Source organism: Passer domesticus, chromosome 3 (genome assembly GCF_036417665.1).
Source record: "Passer domesticus isolate bPasDom1 chromosome 3, bPasDom1.hap1, whole genome shotgun sequence".
In the NCBI taxonomy this organism is placed as follows: Eukaryota; Metazoa; Chordata; class Aves; order Passeriformes; family Passeridae; genus Passer; species Passer domesticus.
The window spans coordinates 15,504,783-15,517,036 of NC_087476.1; the positions used below are offsets into that span (position 1 = coordinate 15,504,783).

The window sequence follows — 12,254 nt, forward strand, 5'->3', positions numbered from 1 at the left end:
TAACATTTTTAGTTCTTACATGGTCTAAACTAGTTTCTGTGATCTTGGATCTCTGCTTTAAAAGAAAATACATGAAATATCATGGTTGAGAAAGCCTGTTAATGTTATTATTAAGTAATTGAAAATGCATTATTTAGTTTCAAATAATGTCACTTAACATCTTACATAGCTATTTGGTAGAGACAAAGCTACATTGTACAAAGAATAAATGCATTTTTTGCCAGCTGTTGTATCTCTACTATGTAGAGGACAAATTCAAATTATGGAAGTAAATTACATTTAAGCAAAAGGAAGGTTTTGCTTAAGTAGACTATAATTGACTAATACAAGAAATTCTAAAATACCTATTAGCAAGAGGAAAGAAATTAAATCCTTTCCCTTTTAATTCATAGGGAAAAAAAATCACATAAACATTTCTGCTAGAATTCAAATTTTTCCATACCAAGGAAAATCAAAGGCAAAAATGCCTGTTTTCTTTTTAAAGTTCCTATTTTTCTCCCTAGCACCTGAATTCAGCCCAGTGCCAGCTGGGGTAAAGGAGGCGGATGGAAGGAGCCAGAACAACATAGATTTTTGGAAAAATGTTTTTTGCCTTTTTTTTTTGTACTTTTTTTGTACTTTTCCTTCAGTGGTTGCAATAATTGTGAGGACTACTGGTCTTAAAGAAGTCTAAAACCCTTGCCTGCAGAATCTTTCTCTCAACTCCATGGCCCTGGGAGCTACCTTTGGAATAGAAGCTGAGCTGCCTCCAGCCAGAGCCAGCCTTGCAGCTCTGGGCACATGGAGCCATCCTCTCTCCTGGAGCTGGAGAGGAAGGAGACAGAGATCTGGGAGGAAGAAGTCTTGCCCACCTCGTGTTCAGCTGTGGGAGCCTGGCAGATGCGAGGAGCTGGCCAGCAGCTGGCTGAGCCCCAGGCTGTTCCACTTCCCACTCTAGCACTCTGCACAGGACTTCTAATTAGTTAAATCCAAGTGTTCAAGGGTGGTGTTGGCTCTAAACCAGGGAAAATAAAATAAGAAAATTTGATCATGTGCTTTAACCTTCAGTTCATGGTTGTTACGTGTCAGAGAAAGAAGTAGATGCTGTCACTTTCAAAAGGAAACATGGGCAATGAATTAATCAAGCCTCTGTCTCACTATCTAGCTGTCACCTGGCATTTATTAATAAAGGACAAGTTTGTTGTCTTATGTGATTTTTCCATGGGGGCTGGCCAGCTGGTTGGTAGCAGTTCCAGTTGCAGAAGTGCCTTTTACTTGCCAGCCAGATTAGCTCCTTCCCAGCATTCCCGGGCATTCCCACACAAGATTATCTGACTGAGACCTCGACTGCGTCAGTGCAGGTATGAGTGATGGTCAGTGACGTGGTCAGACAGCCCCACCAGGCTCTGGGCAGCTGCAAGGCCTTGCTGGGGCCAGCAAAGGTCCTCACCTGCCAGCTGCTGGGCAAGAGGATGCTTTGCAGCAATTCTGCTCTGGGAGATGCCACTCAGAGCAGAGCACCAGTGTCTCCATGCAGCTTGTTGGGAAGAGTCAGGCAGCACCAGCACATGAAACCTTGTCACATGGTGGTGTGTCCACAGTCCACAGTGCTGAGCTTTGGGATGCTCTGAGGGGTTGCTAAGTTTTCCAAACTAACAAATTGCAGGGCTTTCTGGGTTGAGAAACAGAAGCTACTTCCTCACAATGGTCAGTGTCCTGGAGACTGCTCTGTTCCAACCTATCCATGAAAAATTCACGAGTGAGATTCTGCCCTTGTGATAGACATGTTGGCAGTAACATGGACTAGAGTTGGACTAGATGATTATTCTAGGTCCCTTCCAACTGATATAGTATCCTATTCTGTTCTATTCTAATCTATTCTATTTCCATTATATTCTTTCTGTTTTATCAAATGATGAAAGGCCTGAAATGCACAACAATACAACCCAGCTATTTCTGATTCATTTGACATGCCTAAGAAGTTAAATTGAAGATCTCTATGGAAACAGTGGGATTCATCATAGGAAATTCCTTGGATGGGTCAGTCTTTTCAGGTGACTTGGTGTTAGATACCAGTTATTTGCTTATCTACTTTTGTCTGGAGCAGATGGACAGCCTTGTGCCCCACAAGTCCACAAAGAGCAGTAAAACCAGCCATTTTCATCAGCTTCTCTAGGTCTGAGCCCTCTCCCTCTCATTTTCACCTCCTGTTCTGCACCTCAAGGGAAAAGCAGCAGGGTCTGCCCCAACAGACCAAGGGTGGCTTCTCTTGTGGCCATCAGCAGGCCATTCCTGGAGTAAGATGGCACACGACAGGGAGCAGGGGGACAGACCCAAACTGTGTCTGTTCACAGGGAGGCACAAGTGGTTTTACCTAGGAGACATTTACTGATGTAAGCTGTTTGCTGGCAGGGAGGAAAACAGGGAATGCCCACAGGACCACACAGAGGAGCTCAACTGCCCAGACAGCCACAGACCTGGAAAGTCAGGGATGCCAGTCTCACACATCTCACCAAACAGAAGAGGACAGAAGCCCTACTCCTCAGAAGATATCCACATGAGCAAGATCCAACACAGCCTGGAAAACTTTTGACACAGAGAGACATGTCTGGAGGGTGAGTGGGCAGAGGAAGTCAGCCCTCAGCTCTCACTGACTTTCAACCTGACTCAGACACATGAATGTCCTTCACACTGTGAAAGCTTCCTTTATCCAGTGCACTTAAAATAACAGTTATTTAGTTTTGCTGAACTGTTCAGAGCTGATTATGCCTTCTTATCAAATCCAGAGAAACAAGTGGTGCACATTTTTATGTATACACATTGCAAAATACCATCAAACAGATGTAGGTGTAGAGATGCTATTTGTGAGATGCACCAGCTGGCTCTGCTGCCCCTCAAATGCAAGGTATCTTGCAGTCTTCCAAAGGTTATGAATGTAACAGGTTGAAAGTAGAAATCTGATGTCTGAAGGCGAAAGCAGGCATGAAGTATTGGGGTGGATTTTGATACAGCATCTGAGTTAGGATTTTTAGAAAAGAGAGAAGGAAGATTAATGGGCTTAAAATATAGTTTAGGTTTTTCTTTAAAAAGAGAAATGTATTGAGTGACTTCTCATAACATGACAAGTTTGGATAAATTTTCAAAACTGGAGATGCTGGAGTTTCAGAACATATTTATGCATACAATTAGGAAAACTCATTTGCACTGCAGCAGTGATTCTGTACAAAAGTTCAGAATCTGCTGTCCTGTAAGGGCATTTGTGTGTGCACTGGCTTGGCTAACTTGCATGTTTGGCAGGCAGATACAGGGGGCCTATTATTTCAACACCAAAGGCAATATTTCAACAATAAATCTCTTCTTTCAGAGCCTAAGGTTGGTTTTCAAAGGTGATCTAAACCTCTCCAAGGCTAACTAAGGCTGAGTTATAATGAGAGTCAAAAGCTGAACAGTCTGTTTCACCTTTCAAAACATGACTTGAGCACTTTCAAATATCCTCCTCTTAATCCCCATTGACATGCATTGTTTCTGCTGCTCTATTCTGGGCAGAGTGAGGCTTTTGTAAATATATGAGTCAGTCCCATAGTATGGAAAATGTGAGACTAGTCTTCTGCAAGGTAGTAAACCCAAGGGTTGTCTTATGCCCACACATCACACCCTGGATTTCAATGGAAATAGCATAAGGATGCCAGAGCTCCTCCAATAACAACTCTAGCAAAAGTAGGACTTAAGGATTAGTGCCCTGGTCATCATTATAACTGGTGCATCCTGATACCTTTTGTATTGCTATGTAAATAACTGCAGGGGAAAAAACATCCAAACACAGAACAACTGTTTCAGTGACTCCCTGCCTGGGTGATGGAACAACCAGTACTGAGAAATAAAAGATGTGACTGACGATGATCTAAGGCAAATTATAAATGTAGATTGAAATGGTGGGGGGCAGAGAGGGGAGAATTAAAAGACCACCTCTTGAATAGATGGAAATCGAGAAGTTGATCTGTAAAATAAATACTGTGTACAGCTATACTTCCATCATATGCAAGCTGGAGTGAGAGGAAAATGTGGCATCCAACTCTGAGCTTAATGCTGCAGCCACAGTGGAGCCATCCAGGAGGGGCCTGAGCACCACACACTGCAGATGAACAAAAAAACATTAGGAAGGGCAGGTCAGAGCTGTGAAACAAGGGATGCCAGTAATAAGTTCCCAGGAACTTCAAGTAATTTATCTCAGCTCAATGATAGGTTTATTCATTTATAATGTGTTAGGAAAAAAGTGGTGCTTGACAAATAATCCAAAAAATTCCTTTGTCTCTTAGGCTTTGCATATACATATCTGCCTGTGCTGCTTTCAGAAAATAACCAAGACAGACATTTTATCTGAGGAACACACATTTTCTTGTGTTTGAAGGTATGTCAGGCTTCCATTTATCATCATATAACCAACACTGAAATGTCACTGCTTTCAGATGAGGATCTCTCATCTCTGCCAGGTGGCAATTTAAAAAATATTAAAAACAGGCAGGTCTCATCACCAGTGAATATTGGACCAATACATTGTCCAATATATCAGCTCATTTAAGGGTTTCTTTCTTATTTGTATTTTAGGTTTTACACTTACAGTAATCATTTCAATCAAAGCACTTTATCAGACACAAGCAGATGCTCACAACCAATATATCACAGAATCACTGAACAGCTGAGGTTGGCAAACACCTCTTGAAATCATCCTGTCAAACTCTCCAGCTCAGGCAGGGCCAGCTACAGCAGGTTTCCCATGGCTGCCCACCTGGGGTTAGGATAGCTCCGAGGATGAAGGCTCCATCACCTCTTTGGGCAGCAATATGCCAATTTGACCACCCTCAAGAACTCTTTTCATGCATTCAGACTAAATTCTCCTTTTTACTCCTAATTTGTGCCCAGTGCATCTTGTCAAGAAGACACTGAGAAGACAGAAGTGTCTGCTCACTCTTGTTCAGTTCCTCCCATCAGGTATTTATGTCCTCCTTGAGCCTGCTCTTCTCTAGGTTGAACAGTCCCAGCTCTTTAGGCTTTCAGCACACAAGAAATGATGCTGTGTCCTTGTCACCTTCATGGCCCTGTTCCTGACTCAGTTCAGTACATCCATGTCCCTGTAGTGAGGATCCAGGACTGGCCCTGGCACTCCTCATGTGCACTAACCCATGCTGGGCAGAGGGAGAGGTCCCTCCCCCTGACCTGCTGGCAGCACTCCTCCCAGCACAGCCCAGGAGGCTGTTGGCACAATGGTGCATTGCTGGGCCATGCTCAGCCTGCTGATTACCCCAGATTACCCCCCCAGATCCTTCTCTGCAGAGCTGCTTTCCAGCTGCTCAGCCTGCAGTCCCTACCAGGGGCATGGGATTGTTCCTCCCCAGGTACAAGACTTGGCATTTCCCCTTGCTGAGCTTCACAAGGCTCCTCTCCACTCAGTGCTTCAGCCTGCTGAGGTCCCTCTGGATAGCACCACAACAATCTGGTGTATATTTGCTCTCTTAAAGTCTTTGGAAACCTCTTTCAATCACCAGGGTGGCACTACTGTGCCACGTGGAAATTTAAATCTCAACCTGTTGCAATCCTGCTACCTGTGGACACACCCCACAAGGAAGAGAGAAGGCTGCCTTTTCAGAAAGCAGTGTCTGTCCCACTCCTCAGTGGGACTGAAATTTATTGTCCTAGGTGGTTAGACAAGGAAATGCTTGATTTTGATTTTAAATATTTCAGGGTTTGCTATTTCTCCCAAAAGGCACAATTTTCTGTAGCAACAAAATCTTGTTTTCCCAAACCAACTGTATCACAATAACTAATCTGGTAACAGAGAGATTCTACACAGCAAGAATGCTCTGAGATCAGAAGGAAAATACATCAATACCAGTGGGGCCACCAGCAATGACTAAACTGTATTTATTGTTTTACTCCCCCAATGCCAGGAGCCCGGCAGCAGGCTATGCTGACTCCACACAGTGTTTTCTTCTGTGCAGAGCTCAAACTACTGAAATCCCATTCAAGCCCTCTGCTATTCCCACTCATCCCACACAAGAGGTGAGTGGTGCTTTGTGACTGGTGGCAGCCAAGAAGATACCTCTTCTCCCCCAGGTATCCATCAGGCTCTGGGGGTAGGGAGAGACATGGGCAATTCCCTGCCATGAGGCAAAAAACTAAGATCTACAAGAGCAGGCATAAATTACGCTTGTCTCCACTTTCCTACTCTCTAGAAAAGGCATGCAGACCTTCGAAAAAGCACTTTTAATATATGCATTATTAATAGAAAGCTAGTGCACAGTAATAGCACTTTCTGCTACTACTGCTGTCTGCAGTGGGACCAAAGAAGGCCACCAGAGAGCCGCTAGCTCTGGATGAGAGGCATGAGTGATTATTATAAACTCATGAATAATTCTGGTTTACATTTGGAAATTGCACTTGTGCACACTCCTATCCCAACAGAGGCTTTTTCAAAATGCACAGATTCCCTGAGAATCCATGATCAGATTATTTTACCATTGGTTTTATTTAGAAGATATGTACTTAGCGACAAGGTTTATTGGTGGAGTTAGCAGTGTTAGGTTTATGACAGGATTGAGTCTTTTCCAATCTAAGTAATTAAAAAAACACAGTGAAAAAGGTAAGCTTTTCATATGGCAGCACACCTAAAGCTTCTGCCTATACAGGCCTGCAACAACAAAACCACAAGTTTCTTTCCTGAATCTGAGTGCTTCCAGGCAAACCCAAGAGCAGGGCACAGAGGTACTGAAAGGATAAGGGAATTTCCTTTACATTATTTCTACTTGTTATTTCAATGATGGTTTAATCCACAGGAGTTTAAAGAACAGCTTTTATCCTACCTCAGAATATTCCCAGATCCCAAAGCAAGCACTCTGAAATAGCAATTTGATTTAAGTGCTGTGCTTCACTGAGGAAAAGCTGACCAAAAGCAGGTGTGACAGTAGCAAGGGAAGAGCTGCAGGAGCTGATCAACCATCTCAGCAGGCCCTGACCATGGTGGGAAGCTGAGGCACAGAGAGGGCCTGAGACCTGCCCCGTACAAAGCTGGAAACAGCTCCTGCTTTTGGCTCACACGTACCCATGACCGTCACTTCTTCCAGAGCAGGCTTTTTCTGCACAGACTCACCTGGCACCACAGCTTTCAGCTTTCCTTTGCTCTGCATCACCTATTGTTTGTGTCTGGGGATAGAGAACCACAAAGGCTGTTGTAACATGCAATCACATTGCTGGTTTTGGGTGTGATTTACCAGAAACCATGACATTCCCTCTCCCCCCTGTACCACCTAATTCATGTTTCCACCATCCAGCTGCAGGGGCAGGGTGTTGCAAAATGTAAGTTGAATTTAAGCTGTGATTGACACTTACAGGAGTATTCCCCAGAGAAACTCTCTCTGAATGTGACGGTAGAAGAGCAAAGATTATTGACTCACCCAGATCAAGGCTGTACAAGGGAGCTCTTGGGTTGTGTCATTTGACTCAAATAGTCATTTGACTATTTTTGGGTTTGGGTCATTAACTGAACGAGATGAAAAATCACCCAGTTCCCAAACCAGCAGCTGTGCATCAGCCTTTCAGTCAAAGTGAATTGGCAAAAAACTATTCTGATTTGAATTTTTAGGTCAGGCTGTACCAGAACTTCATAAACTGCTCACACGTGCTGAATTTTTTATAGTGGTATTTCCAAGAGAATGGTCATTAGGTTGAACAGTGTTTATTCTGGCAGATACTACTGTTTCCATGGCATGCAAGAAAGGAGAATTTGATCTTTTAAGTATAAGGAAGATAAGGTCATGGTAACCATCCCCCATCTGCTCATCACATGGCCCCTTCCTCCCTGATCACTCACATTCAGAGCATCCCCCACTGTATTAGCAATTGATTTTTGGGAAGCATTTTCTTTGCAGATGAATATTTATTTATTTATTTATTGACCTATTCAAAGCTTTAGGCATGTACAAAGTTAGTCTCTTAACATTTTGTGAACTGCCAGTGGAGGGAAAAATTCCAGGAGTTACTTGTTAGTTATAATGATGCCAAACTCTGCCCTCACAGGATGCACTTTGCCACTCGTGATGGCAATGGGAAGCGCTCCCGTTTATCTGATGGCAAAGCCAGCCTCTCCCAGGCTGGCTGTTTTGTCAACAGGGAAAGCAGCTGGCAACCTTGCTTTCCTGAGGAAAAGAAGAGCAAACATCCCTCCTCAGACCTGTCTTGTGGAGAGGCACAAAGCACAACAATGTGCTGTGTTTTGTTTGTTTTCTAGCTTTCATTTGCACATTGAGTCCTAATTTGTGTAACAACTGTTCAGGCTCAGATCTGTTTTGCAAATCGTTGTGAATTGAGCAGCAGTGGCAGATTTGTTTCAGCCATTTTTGTTGAGCATAGCTGAATGTGAAACAGTGTGATTTGGAAAGGAAAGGCAAAACTAGAGGACTGTTTTGAGCTGCAAGTCCCTTGGCAGCACTGCCAATCCCTGTGCCAAGAGTAATCCTCCCAAGGTGCCTGGTTTATGGCTGTACCTACCTAAAAAGGTGAGAAAACCAGATGTCATGGTGGTATAAAGTATTTCCTGCACACATGATCCTAACACAGCAAACTCACCAAGAGCCCAGTATCAGCATCCAGAGCAGGAGCCGCTCCCACCACCCAAAGCCAGGGCCTCTATGGGACCTGAGCATCCCTCAGGGCCAAGTAACATCCTGCAGCCTGTAAATGAGCAGCCCCACCCCAGCACCAGGGCACAGGCCAGCTCCTCTCATCGTGCCCAAACACCGTGTCGTGAAGTGCCGGGGGCGTAGAACAAAAAAACGTTTCTCCTTGTCTTTATTTTTCTTCACACCTTTTCTGAGGTTCCTGTTTTAGAAAATCATGACCAAGTCAGATGCCACCTTGAGATATAACAGTGATGTTTTCGTGACACCACAGCAGACACAGCCGCTCTGAAACAACGATCTCAGGACAAAAAACACACTCTTGTTCTTCAAAGTCTTTTGGCTGTAGCTAGGATTTCCTTGGGTTCAATTCCTAGAACAGTAAGAATTTCTCTCCCAAAATACAGCCAACAGAAACTGAGGGAGGCCACGTTTCCAGTGAAAACACCATAAAGGTCTCCCAGTCAGTGAGCAAACAGCTGTTCAAATGCACCCACACCAATCTGGGCACTGAATTGCAATGCCTTGATGTTCCCTAATTCCTCTGAGGTTAGTAGGTGAGGGCTGCTATGGAAAAATCAGGAAATTTGTCCAAGGACAGCAAGCATACAATGTTATTATAGCCCTCATAATATGCTGAGGTCCTGCATCCTTTTCCTTGCATTTAATTCACTGCTTGCAAGCAGCTGTAGATGCAATCAAAATAAAATTATGAGAACAGCCTCGCACCATCCACCTTCTGTGGGGAGGGCACCCTCTCTGAAGCAACAGCTTCTGTGGTCAGGGCTTTATTTGCATTATTGAACAGTCTCACAGTGTCTGCCAGCCAAGGCACCGCCCTGCTGCAGTGTCAAACTGCTTCATCCTCACTGAGCATCTCCATATTTACACAAAAAATGAGACATACCAAAGCATAATATATTTATGCTATATCTCAAGCCACCTGCGCATTATCATTCCAGCAACCTCTCCAGCAGGAAATGAATTCCACATCTTCACAGAGTAGAAAGGTGAAAATTAATTGTTAAGCTACAAATGGATCATTGGGAAGCAAAATGTGTGGAGGATTGTTCAGCCAAAATTAAACTTCTTATCTCTGGAGAAAACAGATTTATCACTTTAGTATATTTGAGCCAGGTTCAGGGATTTATTAGTGATTGCTCCTTAATCAAGTATCTGCAAAAAAAAAAGTATATACCAATGTGTGTGAGTATACAACTGCAAGTCAGCCAAGAAAATGTCCTGAGCTATAGTGGGGTTTGTGCATATATATGCATATTTGTATGTATATATGTGTGTATAAGTACATAAAGCAGTGCCTACAAGTTGCCTGCAGTAATAAAAAATTAAGTCAGAAATATGGTCATGGGAACATTGAACTCACAGAAGACAAGAGCTATTCTGTCTTTATTTCCTCTTCCTTTTGAAATGTCAGGAGTGGCCTACCTTGACCTCTGTATATTATATATTCCCTTTTTGAATGTCACACAAGAGGAGTAACTGCCACATCAATATCAATATCAACATTAATATTGTCCTACTCGAGTCAGCCCAGGCAGCAAAGGAGTAGAGTGTTCATTAAGGGAACACATTAACCCACCAGCTGGTTCATTCCAGAGCTCAGCTCCAAAGCCAAAGGCTGCACTGCGCTGGGCTTTGCTCTCTGGCTGATTCCCTGCAGCCACGACCCTGCTCCAGCAGAGCTCCCAGCCCATCCCCAGGGTGGACACATATCCAACAGCTGCCTGTGACCCGTCCAAGCCCATCTGTGTCCAGGTCAGCAGCTGGGCAGCACCGTGACAGCACCACCAGCACATCTCCATCTCCACTCTGTGATCCTGCTGCCTCGCTCATTGCAGGGTTGTCCAAAAGCCAGAGAAGGCAAGAGGATTTTCGGTGCTCTTGATCAGAGTTTATTAATCATCTGTCAGTGGAGTCCATCCCATGCCAAGCAAACAATGCTTGAGAGAATAAAAAATAGGTCTTCACCCTAGTGCAGAAAAAGTACACCTGCTATTACTTCTGAATTTGAGATTAAAACATAGCAATGACAGCCAAGCAAACCAATGACACTGCAGTCTCTCTTTTCTGGTCAGGTCTTCCCTTTTTTTTAAGTGATCACATTTTCTCATTTAATCCCATGTATTGCCAAAAGGTTTTTCCCCTTACAGTCACCAGCATCTGGGTTTACAGGAAAATGGATAACAGTGGTTATGTACAGTAAAATTAATGAAACACAATCTTTTCCTCCAATGCCTGTCATTAATAGAGGTCCAGCTTTGCTGCTGCCCTATGAACCCCTCATGGAGAGGAAAGCTGAACTGGAGTGAACAAGAGGAAGGATTGCCATCCAATCCCCATCCAGCACTGTGCTTTCTTTTTATTACATAACCAGCAACCACCAAAATACAAAATGGAGACTTAAGGCATGCAGAGGCAGCACTGGACTCAAATATTTGACATATACCACAATATTAGTGAAAACAGGACAATTTCTGCTCCTTCCCCCCAAACAGCCATGTTAGAAATCCCACGTGCCCTACTATCACACTAAAAGGCTCCTACCTCAGACGCATTTAAAAGTTCAGCTAACTAGAATTTACAAAGTCTGCAGTCACTTTGTCCTTGTCTTGCCTACAGAGTGAAGCTTCAATTCCCCTTTTCACCCTCCATCCCAGCTTGGTTTGGGTGGCCACTTCTCCCAGTGTGGTCTTTGCCTCAGTGTGTCTACCCATGCCAAGTCTGCAATCTCTGTACCTACACACAGCACCAGGCATGCTCCTGGTGCTTAATGAATGCTAATTAATGGGACATGTGGAATGGCACAGAGATTAAAATGAAGCATTTTCTCTCACCGAAGAATGATTAATTTCTTGTACAGATGTGAGTGTTGTGCTTTGTTAGCAGGACATTGTGTGGCAGATAGGCACACACACAAACAGCACCCCATCGGAATATTAATTAGTGCTTCTGTATGCAATTTATTAAAAAGACAGTGTTCCACATTCCACAAGACTAATGTTACAATTAAAATACTTGAATAACTCTCATGGTAATTTCCATAGCCAAGTGCTCATCCATGCCTACACACTCAGAGAAAAAAGAGCTGGAGATAAATTCACTTTAGAACATTTAGATCTTTAGCCAAGAAGAGCCAAAGTGGGAGAACAAATGGAGAATCCATCTCCAAAGCCAGGAATAAACTGTGCCCAGTGGGAGTCTGCATTGATCAATCAATCAATCAATCAATTAATCAATCAACTGTGTTTTCACATTTTTCATATTTGGCAGCTGGTAAGATGTTCTAGCATCACGCTGAGGTTAACTCTTAGTAGAGTTCAAGTCAGACCCTGAAGCACACACAGGAATCCTACCATGTCCTGTTTGCTCTGTGATTAAAACCTAGTTCTTGGAAGAACTTTGACTGCCTTTCCTCCTGTGACTGACAAGACCACCACAAGGAGATACTGGTCACTCCTGACACTGGAGCTTTTCCATTAACTAGACATTCTGCTCAAGTGACCATCTTATTTTGCTGGCCACTGGCTGCAGGGCAACTGCACTGCTGCTCTGGCAGCCTGTCCAAAGCAGCAGAAGGCATGTGAC

The 12,254-nt window shown here is 43.7% G+C and overlaps 1 long non-coding RNA gene across 1 annotated transcript in view; it reads right to left on the minus strand.

Moving 5' to 3' along the window:
* Positions 1 to 8,049: 8,049 nt before the first annotated feature.
* The window catches only part of LOC135296048 (uncharacterized), a 46,473-nt gene continuing 42,268 nt past the window's right edge, over positions 8,050 to 12,254 (minus strand). Inside the window, exon 3 of the long non-coding RNA XR_010358103.1 lies at positions 8,050 to 10,638. This is a non-coding gene — a long non-coding RNA (uncharacterized LOC135296048). The remainder of the gene's footprint in view (positions 10,639 to 12,254) is intronic.